Below are 20497 nucleotides of genomic sequence, written 5' to 3' on the forward strand. Positions count from 1 at the left end.
GTTTGTTTGTTTGTTTGGGGTAATTGTTTGAAGTAATTGTTTGGGGTAAGCCCTGGTGATACCCAGGGCTTACTTCTGACTCTGTGCTCAGGAAAGGCTGCTGGGAGTACTTAGGCAACAGTATGGTTTAGTAATGATAATTAAGCCTGTGCAATGCAAGTGCCCCACCCACTGTACCCTTGCTCCAGCCCCTGACCTACAACTTCCTGATCTGCTCCTCTGATGCCAGTCCCAGCAGCTCTTTCCAAATCCTGGCATTGGAAAACAGAGAACTGAGACTAAAGAGAAGATTTTTCCCACTGATCTTCAGCTCACCTCCTCTGGGTATTGGTCAAACATCAAGACAGTGACCCAGTGGGTTCTTCTCCCAAATAATGCCGTGACCCCAGAATCTAACATGCTGATGATGTGCAGAGCTTGTTGGTTTTTAGGGGCTTCTGCATTTGAAGGTGCTGTCCTGAATCCTGAGAGAACTTGAAATCCTTCCTGTCCTGGGAGCCTAATAAAATGGTGTCTTCCACCCTGTGAAAGGTTCTTCATGCTGAGCCATGAATGTTCAGAGGAGGAAGGAGCATCTACCTGGAGTCACACACCATCCGAGTCAGGAGCAAGAATCAAGCCTTTAAGATTTGCATGAAGATCAAACAAGGACAGGAGGTCACAAACCATGAGTGTAGAGAAGGTGACAGCCCAAAAAGTGCACAGGTACAATGACCATGAGATGCCTAAACAGAATGGGAAGTGCTTCCAGGACAGGTTCAGTGTTGAATTAAATAATTAACGATGGGGCTGGATGGCGATGGATTTCTCTCTGCCATCCCAGGCCACGTGGCTCCACAACCCCCATCCAGCCGGTGGGTCTGGGGTTCAGGAAAGCAACGGGTATAGAACTCACTCACAGGCAGGCATTAGGAAGCATCATCTTTATTCATGCCCTAACCACCACAGGTGTGTGGCCTATCTCATAACCTTTCAAGCATTCGGCCATTCTTAGCCCTGCATCTTATAATTCAGCCATCTTCCTTTGGCCTCCATCCTGGTCAAAGACCAAAAGAGGCAAAGAACCTAAAGCCCGCAAGCGCAGCAGGGCTGAGCCCTAATCCCCAGGCTCCAGGGTTTATTTACCTATCCCAAGACCCCTCCCAGGAATGGGCGGGGTCTTGCAGGTAAGGTCACACCTAAATCCAGGGTGGAGTTACAGTTCAGGTGGTTAGGGGCACAATGGCCAGGCATGGGACTTAAGTTACCTGAAATTCTGGCCTTGGGGGGAGGCACCACTAGCCTGAAAGGCCCTGACTGCTGCAGGATCAGGATCACCAAGATAGTATCTGAAATTCTGAACTCAGACTTTCCAGTGTCTTTGGCTCTTCTCATCACTGATGGTTGCATTTCTCCTGGCAGTTTTGGATGATTAGGGTCACACTAGGTGGTACTGAGGATCCACTTCCAGAGTATTAGGAGACCATGTAGTGGTGGGATGACCCTGGATGAACCCTGCCCCTCCAGTCCTTTGAATCTTCTCCCAGGTTTCATGAGCATTTGCCATGTGTCCACCATTTCCTGAGGAAGGGTTTAAAGCACTGAGTGTGTAGAAGAGTGTTGTGTATGTAAATATTTTAGGGGATTATTATGTTACTGACCCTAACCTGATTGGTGATTGTGCCCTACCCTAGGGTGTGACCTGGCATTCTGCCCCCACCCTAGGGTAGAACCTGATTCTGCTTCCACCATTGGTTGCTATCTGATCCCACCATTGGGTGGTACCTGATTCTGGGGGATAAAAACAAGGGTCTGTGGAAGGCGAGGGGCTTTTTGGCAGGAAGTGATGCTGAGGCTTTGGACTTCAGTCTTGTCCACCGAATAAAGCTAATATTTCCACCTGACTGTCTGCGAGCTGTTTACCCGCCGTTTCACCTCAGAACCGTCGGCTAGATAGGGTGGCAGACGCGTGCTCAGAGCTGAAGGGGAAAGACCTCATCCTCCATCCCTCCATCAGTCAACCTCTTCAGGGGCTGACTTGCAACAGAAGAGCCTGTCTTTCTTTGGACCGGAACAAAGCGGATGTTTAGATCTAAGGAGATTCCAAGAGAAACTGTTTGCTTTTGGCAAAGAGCTCTGAAAGCCATTGGGTTTACTAGGAGGGTAATAAGGATGGTGTCTGTGATGTTAAAAAGGAGACTCTGAACAGCACTTGGTGACAGACTCAAGGTTTGGCATCAAATTCTTAGACCTTTTGCTCCCATCTCCAACCTTCCTCTGACCTTTGGCTGTGGAACTGGACTGGAGATTGGCTCTCTGCTGTCTTCATCATGAATCCTCATGCAAAATGGTTTTCAGAGTGGATCTGGCTGGGCAGCTGATGGAGCCAGGGGAGTAGAAAGACCATGGAGCTCTGTGCTCTTCTCCATGTCTCTTCCTGATCATCTTCCTCATCTCCTGATGATGCCACTTTCTAGCCACATCATCTATGAGCTCATGTGGTCTCTAAAACCTAGTCAATGAGATTCTATGAATTCACATGAGGCTGGTCAAAATACCTGCCTGTGGGGTGGACTATTTAATAGGGTTGTGTGAGACAGGGCGTTTTATTGGGGAGTCCAGAGACAGAAGAACCCCTCATTATCTACCCACCTAACTCTGATCCCAGCTCCTTCCTGATGTTGGTGACAACACAATGATAAAAACACTGACAAAGTCCTCCCACAAGTGTAAATCAGAAAAATCAAGGACTGAACCCATTCCCCTAAAGAATTGGGGATCTCTGGGCACAGGATGAGATATGAAGAAACACAAGAGTAGGTCTTGTGTGCAAGTAAATCCTATATTCCAGGAAGGAGTTTCTAGCCCTCACTATCAGGGCCTCAATAGAGCTGAGACCAGGTAGTTTGCAGCTGAGCCTGAAGCATCCAAGTTCCACATCAGACCAGCCACACCATCCCACCCAGCCGGCAGCAGCTGGGAGGAACATGAAGCCCATAAGAACACACAGCTTTGCTTATGTACAGACTTTATTTGTCATTTATCCAAAGAACAGTAAAATATTAGCGGGAGAAGTTATAGAAGAGTCCACTATGGAAACAGAGTCTTCTCCTGAACAAAAGATAAAAAAAGGGAGCTCCTTATATTTCTGCTCACTCCCCTCAATTTGCGAGACAGGATCTGCTTGCCACACTGCTGTCCATAGAAAGTTCCCTGCCTCACAAACTCCGGGGTCCGTGTTCAGGGAGGAATGTGGGCAAGCTTCTCTTTCAGCTGCACGATGCCACCAAGGACTCATGGGGCAGCTGCCTGAAGGTGGGAAATCAGTCTCATTTCGTCCCTAGGCAGGTCTGAATGGAGGATGCTGAGGGCAAGCAGGGTCTTTGTGCCTTCCTAGCTCCAGGCGCCCTGCAGGAAGGACTGCTGCCCCTCGGGTCAGGGCTGCTGTGCCAGCAGGGTGTCCAGGGCACTGAGGGCCCAGTGCAGGTCGAAGCCCGCCTGTGCCAGCTGCCAGGAGAGCCAGGCACGCTGCAAGGCCGAGGGCTGAGGGGCCTCAGCGGTCTCAGACTCAGGCAAGGGCAGGAAGGCGCCCCCAGGAGCCCGCAGCTCCTCCAGGGCCACCTGCAGGGCACCCACATGGATGAGGAGGCTGGACACAGGGGCCGCACAGGACTCTTGGGCAGATGGACACGGGGGTCGGCGGCGCTTGCAGGGAGCAGGCCTGGGCTCCAAGCTGTCATTGCTATGGCCCGAGCTGGCGCTGCCTGCTGGGGATGTGCACTGGGCCCTCTTCGTGGTGTTCGGGCACCCAGGAGGATGAGCACGACCTGGTGGAGAGAGGAGAAAGAAAGGTTTTGAGTCAGACCTCAGGATCCCTCCCCCACAGGCTCCTTCCTCCCTGAATGCGGATCTGAAGCCCCCAGCCCCATTCTCACATGCTCCTTCCCATCAGTCAGGAACAGGAGCAGGTCCTGGTCAGGCCTCTCAGCCCTTTAGGCCTATTGGAGAGCATCTCATCTGCTTCCCTCCACTTCGCCCAGTACTTACTAGCTCTGCGAGGCCGCCCTGCTCTTCTGGACTCAGCCTTGGGCTTCTCTGCCCCTGGGTAGGGCGCGAGCTGACCCCTTGCCTTCTCTTCCTGGGGTCCATATTTTCGGGGGCCACCGCTGTGGCTGTCATCCAGACTTCTGCACCGCTTGTATCTGGCGTCTTGGGACACAAGGCAGGGCCTGGAAAGGGCTGTGGGTAGAGAGGGGACAGGAGTCAGGGGCAGGTGCTGGTGAAGGAGGTCCACCGGGGGAACACCCTTCTCTCCTACTCTACCCCCAAGCGCAGCCCCACCACATACCCACAACCAAGAGGAGCCCCCTCCTGTCTCTCCCCTGAATCTCAGCTGCCTGCTCGAGCTCCAGCCAACCATCCACAGCCTGGCTCTGCTCTGGGTTTTATTGGGGAAGGAACCCGTCTTAGCTTGGTCCCTGCTCCCCTGAAGTTCCTAGATCAGGGACCTCAGGTCTGGGGCTCTACCTCCCAGCAACCCCTTCTCTGGGAATTTCTGGCTTAGGCATCACCACAAAGCGTCTGTGCATATCCCGGGGTCACTCACTCACCTCCAGTGTGCCCAGAGCTGAGCCCGTGATGGCCAGGTGCACGTGGCCTCCACCCTTCTCCTCGAGGTGGGGCTGCTCCCCTTTCTTCCAGGGACAGCTTTCCCCTAGGCGAGGAACCTGTGAGGGACCCAGGGCAGGAATTCTGCCTGCGAGGGAGCTCCCGGCTTGCCCTCCTGCCTCTTGGATGGGCTTCCATGGTCTCTAGCTGCCCCAAAGCAGGAGTGCTCAGCTCTGAGCAGCAGAAGAGACAGTGGAAGGGGCCTGCTACTTGGGCCTTTTATGGCAGCTGGAGACCACGCCCACGGTGCTGGGCGGGGCTGGGGCCCCAAATTGATTGAGTGTAGGGTGCACAGCTGGTGTTTGGACACTTGTTTCTGAGAGAGAACACGGGAGCCCTAGGGCTTTGGGCTTGCACAGAACCCAGAAAATGCGCCGCCTTGGCCTTTCACCCTTCCTCTCTGGGTTCTGTGTTGTGTGCTCAGAGTTCTATCAGCAGGTGCATCTCTGGAGCTGGGGATCCCCCACCTTCTTGCCTGCTCCTTTTTCTCTTCTCAGAAAAGAACCTGAGCCTACCAGGAGGGATTTCTGAGCGCAGAGCCAGGAGTAACCCCTGAGCGCCGCCTAGGTTGACCCCAAAACCAAAGCACAAACAAATCAAACTGGAACCAACCAGTGAGGCCACCTGGGTGTGGCTGTCTCTAAACACTTGGGAGTTTAAAAGCAGAGTGAGAAGTGGAGGTGCCAGTTGAGGGCACCAGACAGCAGAGCCCACCCCCCCCATGCCTGTTTTTTCCAGATACCTCCAGACCTCCCCACCTCCTTTAGGACTTGAATGGCCTGAGGTTTCCTGCTCCCACACATTCTCTCAAGCCCAGAGGATGAGTCAGCTGGCTCCAGTGCTGATCATGGATCCCATGGACGCTCCATTTCTTAGCAGCGTTATAATCTTCTGGAGCCTTCTGCTTCTCCTATGCTCCATCCAATTTCTCTCTCTCTCTCTCTCTCTCTCTCTCTCTCTCTCTCTCTCTCTCTCTCTCTCTCTCTCTCTCTCTCTCTCACATGAGTTTTTGGTATCATAACACAAGTTTATCTCCTCTTTCCACACCATTGATATATATTTAATCAAACCTTTAAAAAAATAAAAGTAAGTATAGTTATAATTTCAAGAGACAATAGAGATAAAAAAAATTGGAGGACCAGTGATGGTAGGAAGCTTGGCACAAAGAGCTGTGAGTGCCGTTAGGGTTGAGAAGAGTCCATTATGACAATGATATTTGGAACTGATCACTCTGGACAAGAACTGGGCGCTGAAAGGGGATAAAATGATGTGCATGGTAACCCTTCATTAACAATAGTGCAAACCACATTATTAAAAAGGTGGAAAAAGAAAGGGAAGTAAAATGCCTGCCTTTGAGGAGGTTGGTGAGTGAGTGGAGGGAAACTGGGTAATTGGTGGTAGGAAAAATCCACTCCTGAAATGTGGTATTCATTGCATGACTGAAACTTCATCACGACTATTTTGTATGCACAGTGCTTAAATAAAGTTAAAAAAAAAAAAACTACCCAAATATTTCCCTAATATAAAAGATTTTTAAAGGTAGAAAACACAATTATTTCATTGATTTCTTCAAATCAAATACTGCTAACTAGCGTTACTTCCTCTCATGCATCATGACAAATAAAAGGATAGCTTCCTTGCTATTTTCAAATAATACAGTATACAAAAATCAAAAAAGTTAAAATTTAAAATGCACCCTGATTAATTATGTACACTGGTAATTTTTTTAAAGCATAACTAATAATTTGATTCCTTTCTTCATAAAATAGAAATTTAGACATTTCTCCTGATAATCTTGAGGTTATCATTATTTTATGAGTAGCACAATGTGTGACACAGTTTCGTCTAGAAAGTCACCTTACACACCTCATGGAACAGAATGTACATGACAAAATGCATCTAGTCAGACAATACGTGATAGAAAGCATGTTTCCAATGTAAGGCAGCGGCGAGGAGGGTCTAAGTTTTTGTTGTTGTTTTGATTTTTGTTTTTTTGGGTCACAGTCGGCAGTGCTCAGGGGTTACTCCTGGCTCTATGCTCAGAAATTGCTCCTGGCAGGCTGGGGGGACCATATGGGATATAGGGATTCGAAACACTGTCCTTCTGCATGCAAGGCAAACACGCCCCTCATCCATGGTATCTCTCCGGCCCCAGGCGTTAGTCTTTTGAGGTTTTGCATTATAATTGTGGCATGAGATTAAGTACACAGAAAATACTCTTTCTTATACACTTGAACCTGAAGATAAAAAAATAATCGCTGCTTGAAAAAATGATTCCAGGTAGCCGTTGGTTTGCTTCTGGAGAAAGTGAACCTACGCAAGCAAGCTTCGTGTCTGCCTAGAGTGGAATATGCCAATTCACGTCAGTCAGTCAGTCAGGTTCGCGACTTGTTTCACGGTGACCGTGCTCGAGGCCCAGCAAGGCCTCTTCTCCGCAGCACTGCAGCCTCTCAGGGATCCCCTAGCCGTGGCTTCCCTTCCCGCCTCCAGGTTAGCTGTGCTTCTGTGTTACTACTTGTCTTCTCACCCTTCATCCTCTCTGGCCCTTCGTCCTGGTGGTTCATCAGACCTTTCAGAAGATCCTCAGAGAATTCCCTGATGGGAAGCTCCTGAGACCCAAGGGAAACTCAAGGGAGGTCGGTTGGAGATGGGAATGCCCTTGGCCTTGTCCTGTTGGCCCGAAGCGGCGGCGGCAGGCTCCAGAGCTCCGATTTCTCGACCAACTGAGTCCATGTCCACCTCCAGCTCCTTTTCCACCTGGCTCTTGCAGAGCCTGGGCCGCTCGGCTCGTAGTAGCCGCTAGTTCTCCTTCAGTCTTCGTTCTCGGCCCTGAGGAGCTCCGCGCGCTTCTTCAGATGAGCGATTGGGGTGGCCCGCTCCTCCATCATCGTCTTGTCGTCCTTGGGGCTTTGGGGGCGTTGCTGCCCCGGCCGGGCTCGGCCGCCTCGGTCTTCCGCTGCAGCAAGATCAGGAGCGTGCCGGGATCCCGGTCCAGCCGCCCTGGATGGATCTCGGGGAGGCGCTTGCTTCTTTCTCCGCAGAGGGGCCGCTCGGGTGGAAGACGAGGCAGCTCTGGCTCTCGGCCTGCTGGTCCAAGGGCTCGAGGGCGGCCTGCAGCCGGGCGGCGGCTTTCCCGTCGGTGTTCTGCTGGGCTTCCAGCCTCTTCGCCCGCTTCCCCGCTCCCGAATGAGTCGCAGCAGCTTCCAGTGACTGTCCCGCTGCAGCTCCATGACAAATGAGCCTGCTCAGACTTTGTCAGCGCCATGGTTCAGGAAGATCTGCTGCAGCCTTTTTAGGACGAGAAATAGCCCCTTCGCACTTCTCTGCAACTGAGGAGCGATCTGCTTGTCCGCTCTGTTGATGAGCCAGGTTGACGGGTCCTTGCATCACTTCCCTAGACCCCGGGAAGGCGCGCGCGCGCCGGGGCCAAGGCGCATGGGGCGGCGGGCAGAAGACGAAGGGGCGTCCGGAGCGCCGAGTCGCCAGCGCAGAGCCCGGGAAGCTCGGAGGGGCGCCCCGGAGCAACCACCGCGCCAATTGCTCCTCGAGGGCCGCGCCTGCCCCCTGCGACGCTTCCTAACATAAAATTATTATTAACACAAAATTATTTTTGGGGAGTGCGGGGAGTTTGGGCCACAGCCAGTCAAGCTCAAGGGTTGCTCCTGGCTATGCGCTCAGAAATCGCTCCTGGCTCGGGGGACCATATGGGACGCCGAAGATCGATCCCAGGTCCGTCCTGGGTCAGCCACTTTCAAGGCAAACGTCCTACCATTGTGCTTCGCTCTGGCCACCTAACAAAAATTTCTAACTGCAAATTGATTCGTGTTCCTTTCAGCAAAGCTCTTACCTCTTTTATGCATTCTGCCTTTGGCCTTCAATTAACCTGAACTTTTACCAAATTTTCCCTGAAGAAAGAAATCTTTTGTTTGTTTGCTTGCTTGTTTTGTTATTGGGTCACACCTACCCTCGCTCAGGGTTTACTCCTGGCTCCGGGCTCAGAAATCGCACCCCATGGCAGGCATGGGGGACCGTCTGTCCTGCATTGGCTACATGCAAGGCAAACGCCCTGTTGCTGTGCTAACTCTCCAGCCCCACATGGACCATTTTTTGAACATTTTTAGAAAGTATTTGTTACTCTGAAAATTTAAGATATTAACATTTTGATATATTTCTGTGCTACTCTGGTGATGCACTCAGAAATTAATCCTGGTGAATTTTGGGATTTGGAGATTGAATATGGGATTTGGATATTGAACCTGGTTTGCTGTGTGCTGTTTCTAAGTCCCCAGATATTAGTGTTTTTAGGACAACTTCCTTTAAGGTAGTATTTCATGAATGACTTCTGTTGTTGAAATTAGCTTTCGTAAGAGGGCATTTGTTTGTCTTGCATTCAACCCAGCCTGGTTCCCTTCCTAGATTCCCACAGAGTTCCCCTAGTCTGCCAGAAATAATTTCTGAGGAGTAACCCAGGAGTAACCCCCGAGCGAGGGCTACCTGAGTGCCCAGGTGTGCCCCTACCCCATCTGCAAAAATAAAATTTTTATTGAGCGTTAAACCAAACTGTCTTTACTTCATATAATAATTAAGTGTTTCAAGACCATATACTCTGCGTGTTGCTTTTATCCCAACAATGACTGAGGAACACTAGGACTATCATTGTCAACATTGGTAATGCACAAAGCCAAAGGGGACTGTGAAGTGGGGGAGATATAGGGGGGGAAGTTGGGAGTGTGGAGGGATGTCACAAATAATTAAGAATGTAGAGACAGTCATAGCACAGCAGTGGGCACACATTCAACATGACCATTATATGCCTAACTAGTTAGTGAGGTGCCTCTTCCTGGACAGGTCCATGCTGCTGGGGCACAATTGACAGTCTTAGGACCAGGGTTAGCTACAGGGTTGGCTCTCCAGAGAAGGCTCCATCAGCCTGAAGGCAGAGTCAAAGCTTCCTTTCTAGGGCCCTGATTGCTGCAGTGCCTGATGGGAATTGAGAAAGGCATGAACGAAGCTGAGATCACCAAGACAGTATCTAAAAATTCTGAAGTCAAGGCCTGAGAGATAAAGTGTTTGCCTTGCATGCAGAAGGACGGTGGTTTAAAGCCCGGCATCCCTATGGTCCCCTGAGCCTGCCATCGGCGATTTCTGAGCATAGAGCCAGGAAGATCACTAAGTGTGTTGTTGGGTGTGATCCAAAAAACAAAACAAAACAATAAATCTGAATTCAGACTTTCCAGTGTCTTGACTTTCACATCACTGGTGGTTGATTTTCTCCTGTAAATCTTGGAGAATGAGGGTCACACTGGGTACTCAGAAACACAACCAGATCCTCCAAGATACCTGCAGTGCTAACAGCCCTCTGGGTCATCTCCCAGCTATCAGGAGTGTTTTCATGAGTTTCCTCTATTTTCAGGAGGGGTTTGAAACACTGAATGTGTGGATGGGCCTGATTCCCAACATGCAGGGCAGTAGGGGAGTGTTTAATGCCATTGTGTTAAATCAATGTTGGTGGGGATTCAATTCTAGCCACTGAAGATCACATGGTTTCCTCCACTCTAATGGGTTTCCAAGAGAAACTGTGTTTTATTTCTTTGCTGGCACAGAGTGCTGAAACCCACTAAATGGTGCTATATGGGCTGGACTGTGAGGTAGGTGTCTCTGATGTTAAAAAAGAGACGCTGGAGCAGCACCCAGGTGAACCCAGGTGAACATAGCATCTTTGTTTAGCACTAGAAGATTGTCCACTTTCAGGCCTCCTGGACATTCAATAGTGGAGAGGGAGTGAATGGTTCAATTCTGATTCATCATGAATCTTTTGAATCCCCATCCACTGTTCTCATTGTTTTTTGTTTGTTTGTTTTTGGGTCACACCCAGTGATGCATAGGGGTTATTCCTGGTTTTTTGCTCAGAAATAGCTGCTGGCAGGCTCCAGAGACCAAAATGGATACCGGGAACTAAACTTGGGTTCATCCCAGGTTAGCCCCATGCAAGGAAAACACCTTACTGTTGTGCTATACCTCAGACCCATCCCTACCCACTGTGGATCTGGGTGTGGAGCAGATTCAGACTGAGGGACCACAACAGGCTGTCTGCCCTTTTTCCTTGTATATCTCTGCTGCACAAATAAAAATGCTTGTCTGAAGCTGTTGCTTTGTATTGCCATTCATGTAGTAACTCATGTATGATTTCAGAGCTGAGAATCACCACAAGAGATCATTTGAAACACCTGCACATGTGATAGGCTTTTAAATTGTTGTGTGAAAGAGTGTGTGAGGGTGTGCTTTGTGCTTTTTTGGGGAAATAAAATCAATGTTTTAATATATATCCACGCAAACCTCAATCCCTACAGGATTGGATAAAAAAAACTGTCAGAAGTCATCAAAGTATCGAATCTATTTTGGATTTAGAGACTTGACATTTCTATCCCTGCTGATCGAAAATCAGGGCTGAAACCATGTGCCAAAATGTTTAAAGATCCGTATAATACAGCCTAAGAGGGGGGAAATGTGAGGCTGTGGCACCCTATCAAATGAGTGGAGGGCCAAGACACTTTCCCAGCCTCTGCTATCAGGGCCTCTCTAGCCCTGAGACCAGTGGTTTGCAGCTCAGCGTGAAGCATCTCAGTCCAATGTCAGACCAGCCACGCCCTCCAACCGAGCTAGCAGTAGCTGGGAGGAACATGAAGCTCATAAAAACACACAACTTTACTTCTTTTTTTTTTTAATTATGTGAACAATGATGGAACTTTGCTTTTGTACAAACTTTATTTGTCATTTGTCCAAAGAACAGTAACATATTAATGGCAGAAGTTACAGAAGATTCCACTGTGGAAATAGGATCTTCCCACACAGCAATTCTCCTAAAGACAAAAGACACAAAAGGGAGCTCCTTATATTTCTGCTCACTCCCCTCAATTTGCAAGACAGGATCTGCTCACAACACTGCTGTTCAAAGAAGAGTTCTCTGCCTCACAATCTCCGGGATCAGGTTCAAGGATGAATGTGGACGAGCTTCTCTTTCGGCTGCAGGATTCCACCAAGGACTCCTGGGGCAGCTGCCTGAAGGTGGGAAATCAGTTTCATTACATCTCCAGGCAGGTCTGAATGGAGGATGCTGAGGGCAAGCAGGGTCTCTGTGCCTTCCCAGTTCCAGGCGCCCCTGCAGGAAGGGCTGCTGCCCCTCGGATCAGAGCTGCTGTGCCAGCAGGGTGTCCAGGGAGCTGAGAGCCCAGTGCAGGCCAAAGCCCGTCTGTGCCAGCTGCCAGGAGAGCCAGGCATGCTGCGAGGCTGAGGACTGAGGGGCCTCAGAGGTCTCAGACTCAGGCAAGGGCAGGAAGGTGCCCCCAGGAGCCCACAGCTCCTCCAGGGCCACCTGCAGGGCACCCACATGGGTGAGGAGGCTGGACACAGGGACTGCGCAGGTCTCCTGGGCAGATGGACACAGGGGTCGGAGGCGCTTGCAGGGAGCGGGCCTGGGCTCCAGGCTGTCGTTGCTGTGGCCCGAGCTGGCGCTGCCCGCTGGGGATGTGCACCGGGCCCTATTCATGGTGTTGGGGCGCCCAGGAGGATAAGCAAGACCTGGAGGACAGAGGAGAAAGCAAGCTGGTGAGTCAGACCTCAGGAACCTTCCCCATAGGCTCCCCCTCCCTGAATGCGGATCTGAAGCCCCAGCCCCATTCCACATGTCCCTACCTTACCTTGGCACCTGCCCACCCCTTCCCGTCAGTCTGGAACCAGAACAGGTCCTGGTCAGGCCCCTCAGCCCTCTAGGCTCATTGGAGCATCTCACTGGCTCCCCTCCACTTTTTCCACAACTTACCAGCTCTGCAGGGCCGCCCTGCTCTGCCGGACTCAGCCCTGGGCTTCTCTGCCCTTGGGTAGGATACGAGCTGACCCCTTGCCTTCTCTTCTTGGGGTCCATATTTTCGGGGGCCACCGCTGTGGGGGCCATCCGGACTTCTGCCACGCTTCTGTCTGCTGACCTGGGACACAAGGCAGGACCTGGAAGGGGCTGTGGGTAGAGAGGGGACAGGAGTCAGGGGCCCTGCCTGGTTTCTGGCAATCTGGCAGGTGCTGGTAGAGAAGGTCTATGAGGGAACACCCTTCTCTCCTAGTCTCACCCCCAAGTGCAGCCCCACCACATACCCCACTGCCTTAGGAGCCCCCTCCTGTCTCTCCCCTGAGTCTCAGATACTTGTAGGACTTCAATCAACCCTCCAGAACCTGGCTCTGCCCTGGCCTTTATTGGGGGAGGGAACCTCCTTAAGCTTGGTCCCTGCTCCCCTGAAGTTCCTAGATCAGGGACCTCAGATCTGGGGCTCCTCCTCCCAGCCTCACTTCTTTGGGGATTCACTGTCTAGGCATCACCACAAAGCATCTGTGCATATCCCGGGGTCACTCACTCACCTCCAATGTGACCGTGATGGCCAGGTGCACATGGCCTCCACCCTTCCCCTCGATGTGGGGCTGCTCCCCTCTCTTTCCAGGACAGCTTCCTCCTGAGCCAGGAGCCTGTGCAGGCCCCAGGAAAGGAATTCTGCCTGCGAGGGAGCTCCTGGGTTGCCCTCCTGCCTCTTGCATGCGCTTCCATAGCCTTCAGCTGCCCCAACGCAGGAGTGCTCAGCTCTGAGCAGCAGAAGGGACAGTGGAGGGGGCCTGCAACTGGGTCTTTTATGGCTGCTGGAGACCACGCCCACAGTGCTGGGCGGGGTGGGGCCCGAATTGATTGAGTCTAGGGTGCTTGGACACTTGTTTCTGAGAGAGAACACAGGAGCCCTGGGGCTTCAGGCTTGCACAGGATCCCGAAAAAGTGTCTCCATGGCCTTTCGCCCTTCCTCTCTGAGTCCTATCAGCAGGTGCGTCTCTGGAGCTGGCGATCCCCCACCTTCTAGCCTGCTCCTTTCATCTCAAACAGGATCCCCCGAGCCTGCCAGGAGGGATTTCTGAGTGAAGAGCCAGGAGTAACCCCTGATCGCCACCTGGTTTGACCCCAAAACCAGAAACTAATCAAACAAGAACCACCCCAATGAGGCCACCTGGGTGTGGCTGTCTCTAAACATCTGAGAGTTTAAAAGCAGAGTGAGCCAAGAAAGTGCCAGTTGAGGGCACCAGGCAGGACAGCTCATCCCCCTGTGCCTGTTTCTCTCCAGAGACCTCCAGACCGCCCCACCTCCTCAGGACTTGAATGGCCTGGAGTTTCCTACTTCCATACATTCTCTCAAGCCCAGAGGATGAGTCAGCAAACTCCAGTGCTGATCACGGATCCGAACATAAATGGTGGTGGACGCCCGTATCTTAAGAGGGTTATAATATTCTGGAGCCTTCTGCTTGTCTCATGTTCCATCAAATCTCTCTCTCTCTTTCTCTCTACATATAAAGAGTTATAGTACCAAAACGCAAGTTTTTCTTTCTCTTTCCACACCATTGATAAATATTTATTCAAACGTTTAAAACGTAAAAGTCGGTATAGTTATAATTTCAAGAGACAATACAGAAAAAGTCAGGAGGACCAGTCCATGGTAGGAAGCTTGCCACAAAGAGTGGTGAGTTTAATAAGAGTCCATTATAACACTGATATTTGGAACTGATTACTCTGGACAAGAATTGGTGTGAAAGGGGATAAAATGATATACATGGTGGGGCCGGAGAGATAGCATGGAGGTAGGGTATTTGCCTTGCATGCAGAAGGACGTTGGTTCAAATCTTGGCATCCTATATGGTCCTCTGAGTTTGCCAGGAGCAACTTCTGAGTTTAGAGCCAGGAGTGTTGTATTAAATAATTAATGATGGGGCTGGATGGCGATGGATGGAGGTGAATTTCTCTGTCTGCCATCCCAGGCCACGTGGCTCAGCAACCCCCATGCAGCCGGCGAGTCGCCCAGGTGAAATCACTCACTCACAGGCAGGCTTCAGGAAGAATCATCTTTATTTAGGCCCTAGCCACCACGTGTGTGTGGCCTATCTCATAACCTTTTAAGCATTCGGCCATTCTTAGCCCTGCATCTTATAATTCAGTCATCTTCCCCCGAGCGCCCAGCAGAGCCAAAAGGCAAAGACCCCTAATCCCCTGGCTTCCGGGTTTATCTACCTATTCCAAGACCCTTCCCAGGAATGGGCCGGGTCTTGCAGGTAAAGTCACACCTATTATCCGGTTCCCAAGACCCCTCCCAGAAATGGGTGGGTCTCAGATAAGTACCCTACACAGGAGTAACCTAAAAACCAAAAAAAAAAAAAAAGAGAGATGCAAGGGGGCAGGAGTGATAGTGCAACACTACAGCATTTGCCTTACTTGGGGCTGATTAAGGACGGATGTCGGTTAGATCCCCAGCGTCCCATATGGTCCCCAAGTCCCCAGGAGCGATTTCTAAGCGCATAGCTAGAAGAAACCCCTGAGTGTCACTGGGTGTGCCCCTCCCTCAAAAGATATTCATGGTACCGCTTCATTAACAGTAGTGGAAACCACAGTGTTTAAAAGGAGGAAAAAAAGAGGGAACATCTGCCCCAGAGGTGGGTGCTGACTAGGTGGAGGGAAACTGAGTAATTGGTGGTGGGAAATATCCACTGCTAAAGTGTGGTGTACTTTGTATGACTGAAAACTCTTGTATGCACGATGCTTAAATAAAGTAAAAAACAACAACAATAACAACAACAACAACTTAAAATCACCCAACAAATTTTCTCCTAACATAAAATTATGTTTAACATAAATTTCTAACTGCAATTGATTTGTGCTCTTTTCAGCAAATCTGACCCCTTTATTTGCATTCTGCCTTTGGCCTTCAATTAACCGAAACCTTTATCAAACTTTCCCTGAAGAAAGGGAAATTGAGCCTAACCTTTCTTCTATCTGGTACCCTGAGCCTACCAGATTTATGACGCAGATCCAGGAGTGACCCCCGAGCATCGCTGGTGTGAGCCCCAAAATTGACAAGGAAGAGAGTACAGTGGATTAATGCTTGCCTTTTACAGAACTGATTAAGGTTCCATCCCTGACTACAGTTATGATCCCCTAAATTCACCAGGAATAATTCCTGAGTGTAGAACCAGAGTGAACCAGCAGGTGTGACATAACATAAAACAACAACAACAACAAAGTGATTTAAGATAGAATATCATTCTAGGAACAGAATGACATATTTTGAAAATTAGGAGGCCAGAGAGACAGCACAGCAGGTAAGGTATATGCCTCCCATAAGTTAGATCCCAGTTCAATACCTAGCATCCCATATGGTAGCCAGAACCTGCCAGGAGTAATTTCTTTTCTTTCTTGTTTTGTTTTGTTCTGTTCTGTTTTGTTTTGTTTTGTTTAGGGGTCACACCCGGTGATGCTCAGGGATCACTCCTCTCTCTACACTCAGAAATTGGCCTTGGCAGACTCAAGGTACCATGTGGAATACCAGGAATTTAACCACCATCAGTCAGGGGTTGGCCGCATGCAAAGCAAATATCCACTGCTGTGCTATCTCTCCAGCCCCATCCAGGAGTAATTTATGAGTGAGAGCCAGAAGTAACCCCTGAGCAACACCATGTGTGCTCCAAAACCAAAAAAAGCAAAAATAAAAGAATACGATACCTAATCTACAACAAGCTATCACAGAGGGGAGCAGTTACACTAGCAGTCCAGGTGGCAAATGAAAGAAATATGGGATGTTGGGCCCAGAGAGATAGCACAGCGGCGTTTGCCTTGCAAGCAGCCGATCCAGGACCAAAGGTGGTTGGTTCGAATCCCGGTGTCCCATATGGTCCCCCGTGCCTGCCAGGAGCGATTTCTGAGCAGACAGCCAGGAGTAACCCCTGAGCAACGCCGGGTGTGGCCCAAAAACCAAAAAAAAAAAAAAGAAATATGGGATGCATGCTGGGAACAGGGGTGGAGTGAGGACGACACTGGTGGTGGGAATGGCCCTGATTCATTGTCACTATGTAACTTAAATATTACTGTGAAAGATTCATAATTCACTTTGGTCACAATAAAAATTATTTAAAAAATAAAAGAATAATAAAAATTATTACCTTTATCACTGTTTTTATTTTTTTATTTTTATTTATTTATTTGGTTTTTGGGCCACACCCGGCGGTGCTCAGGGGTTACTCCTGGCTGTCTGCTCAGAAATAGCTCCTGGCAGGCACGGGGGACCGTATGGGACACCGGGATTCGAACCAACCACCTTTGGTCCTGGATCGGCTGCTTGCAAGGCAAACACTGCTGTGCTATCTCTCCGGGCCCACTGTTTTATTTTTGACTTATTTTGACTCACTATAAACTACTAGCAATAGCCCTATTACCAGTCTTACTTGTTTTAAAAGACAACATTCCTGTAAAAAGAAAAATAAATCATATAGAATTACTTGTTTGTTCTGTAAATAAAGAAATACTAAACAAAGAAACCCTTATAAGAAAATTGGGATAGGGCCTGGCATGTGGCGCTAGAGGTAAGGTGTCTGCCTTGCCAGCACTAGCCTAGGACGGACCGAGGTTCGATCTCCCGGCATCTCATATGGTCCCCCAAGCCAGGAGCGACTTCTGAGTGCATAGCCAGGAGTAACCCCTGAGCGTCAAACAGGTGTAGCCCAAAAAACAAAACAAAACAAAAAAATTGGGGTAAAAACAACAAGCAGAGTATATGGTCTTGAAAAATTTACATATTATATAAAGTAAATACAATTTGGTTTAATGTTCAGATAAAATTTTATTTTTGCAGACGGGGCAGGGGCACACCTGGTAGCCCTCAGGGGTTACTCCTGGATTACTCCTCAAAAATTATTCCTGGCAGACCAGGGGAACTCTGTGAGATGCTAGGAAGGGAACCTGGGTCAACCGGATGCTGGCAAACAAATGCCCTACTCACTGTGCTATTGCTCCAGTCCCTAAAACTTTCTTTGTGGTCTCTTACAATAGCTAATTTTTAAAAAAAGAAGTCATGGGGCCGGAGAGATAGCATGGAGGTAAGGCATTTGCCTTTCATGCAGGAGGTCATCGGTTCGAATCCCAGCATCCCATATGGTCCCCTGTGCCTGCCAGGAGCGATTTCTGAGCCTGGAGCCAGGAGTAACCCCTGAGCACTGCCGGGTGTGACCCAAAAACCACACAAAAAAAAAAAAAAAAAAAGAAGTCATATATGGAATACTACATTAAAGGAAGTTGGAGCCGGCAAGGAGGCGCAAGGGGTAAGGTTTCAGACTTGGCCGCGCTAGCCTAGGATAAACCACAGTTCAATCTCCCTTTGTCCCATATGGTCCCCCAAGTCAAGAGCGATTTCTGAGAGCATAGCCAGGAGTAACCCTGAGCATCATTGGGTGTGGCCAAAAACCAAAAACAAAACTAAAACAAACAAAAAAAGGAAGGTGTCCTAAAAAAACTGGTATCTGGGGCCTTAGGAATAGCACAAAGGATAGGTTTGCCCTCTAATCTCATCAGGATTAATTCCTGAGTGCATCACAAGGAGTGGCCCAAAACTAAACCAAAAATTAGTATCTTAAATTTTGAGAGTAACAATACTCTCTGAAAATTTGCAAAATGGTACATGTGGGGCTGGAGAGATAGCACAGCAGCAGGGCGTTGGCCTTGCATGTGGCCAATCCAAGACAGATGGTCCTGCATGCCTGCCAGATGCGATTTCTGAGTGCAGAGCCAAGAGTAAACCCTGAGCAAGGCCAGATGTGATCCAAAAACAAAAACAAAAATGAACAAAAAAACTCCTCCCCCCAAAAAAACAAAAATGATTCCTTTCTTCAGGGAAAAATTTGGTAAAGGTTCAGGTTGATTGAAGGCCAAAGGCAGAATGCAAATAAAGAGGTAAGAGCTTTGCTGAAAGAAACACGAATCAATTTGCAGTTAGAAATTTTTGTTAGGGGGTCCGGAGCAATAGCACAGTGGTAGTGTTTGCCTTGCACGCGGCTGACCCAGGACGAATCTGGGTTCGATCCCCGGCGTCCCATATGGTCCCCAAACCAGGAGTGATTTCTGAAAACATAACCAGTAGTAATCCCTGAGACTGACCGGGTGTTGCCCAAAACTACCGCCCCCCAAAAAAAATATGTTAGGAATAATTTTATGTTAGGGGAAATTTTTTGGGTAATTTAAAGATTTTTTTTTTTTTGCTTAATTTAAGCACTGTGCATACAAAATAGTTCCTGATGGAGTTTTAGTCATGCAATGTATACCACACTTTAGCAGTGGATATTTCCCACCACCAATTACCCAAATTCTATTCACCCACTTGCCACCTGTTGCAAGTCAGCCCCTGAAGAGGTTGACTGATGGAGGGATGAAGGATGAGGTCTTTCCCCTCCATCTCGTAGCACACGTCTGCCACCCCGTACAGCCAACGGTTCTGAGGTGAAACGGCAGGTAAACAGCTCGCAGTCAGGCTTGTGGAAATATTAGCTTTATTCAGTGGACAAGACTGAAGTCCAAAGTCTCAGCCTTAGTTCCAGCAAAAAGCCTTCCACAGACCCTTGTTTTTATCCCCCAGAATCAGGTACCACCCAATGGTGGGATCAGATACCACCCAATGGTGGAAGCAGAATCAGGTACCACCCTAGGGTGGGGGCAGAATGCCAGGTCACACCCTAGGGTAGGGCACAATCACAAATCGGGGTAGGGTCAGTAACATAATAATCCCATAAAATATTTACATACACAGCAGCCACCCACCTCTAGGGCAGGTATTTTACCTCCCTTTCTTTTTCCTCCTTTTTAACACTGTGGTTTGCACTTTGTTTATGAAGGATTACCATTCATATCATTTTATTTACTGTCAGCACCCAGTTCTTGTCCAGAGGATCGGCTCCAAATATCATTGTCATAGTGGACTCTTCTCGACCCTAACTGCACTCACCAATCTTTGTGGCAAGCTTCCGACCATGGACTGGTCCTCCTGACCCTTTTCTTTATTGTCTCTTGATATTATGACTATACTGATTTATTTTTTAAAGGTTTAAGTATTTATCAATGGTGTGGAAAGAGGAAGATAAACGTGTGTTATATTAAAACTCTCATATGTAAAAGAGAGAAAGAGAGAGAGATTGGATGGAGTATGGGAGAAGCAGAAGATTATATCCTGCTAAGAAATGGAGTGTCCACCATTTGTGTTGGGATCCATGATCAGCACTGGAGCTGGCTGACCATTCTCTGGGCTTGAGAGAATATGTGGGAGCAGGAAACCCCAGGCCATTCAAATCCTGAGGAGGTGGGGTCTACAAAGCCTAGAGGTCTCTGGAAAAAAACAAAAATAGCTGGGGGGGGGGGGCGGATGAGCTCTCTCCTGCCTGGTGCCCTCAACTGGCACCTCTTCTGTTCACTCTGCTTTTAAGCAAACTCTCAGGTGTTTAGAGACAGTCACACCCAGGTGGCCCCACTGGGATGGTTCATGTTTGATTTGTTTGTGTTTTGGTTTTTGGGTCAAACCAGGCAGGACTCAGGGGTTACTCCTGGCTCTGCGCTCAGAAATCCTTCCTGGCAGGCTCGGGGGTTCCTGTTTGAGAAGAGAGAAAGAAGCAGGCAAGAAGGTGGAGGATCCCCAGCTCCGGAGTTGCATCTGCTGAGAGGACTCAGAGCACACAACACAGAACCCAGAGAGGAAGGGCGAAAGGCCAAGGCAGCGCATTTTCTGGATCCTATGCAAGACAGAAACCCCAGGGCTCCCGTGTTCTCTCTCAGAAACAAGTGTCCAAGCACCACCTGTGTACCCTGGACCCAACTAATTCGGGGACCCACCCCACCCAGCACTGTGGGCGTGGTCTCCAGCAGCCATAAAAGGCCCAAGTGGCAGGCCCCCTTTACTTGTCCCTTCTGCTGCTCAGAGCTGCGCATCCTGCATTGGAGCAGCTAGAGACCATGAAAGCCCATGCA

The sequence above is a fragment of the Suncus etruscus genome, chromosome 1 (assembly GCF_024139225.1).
Source record: "Suncus etruscus isolate mSunEtr1 chromosome 1, mSunEtr1.pri.cur, whole genome shotgun sequence".
Lineage (NCBI taxonomy): Eukaryota > Metazoa > Chordata > Mammalia > Eulipotyphla > Soricidae > Suncus > Suncus etruscus.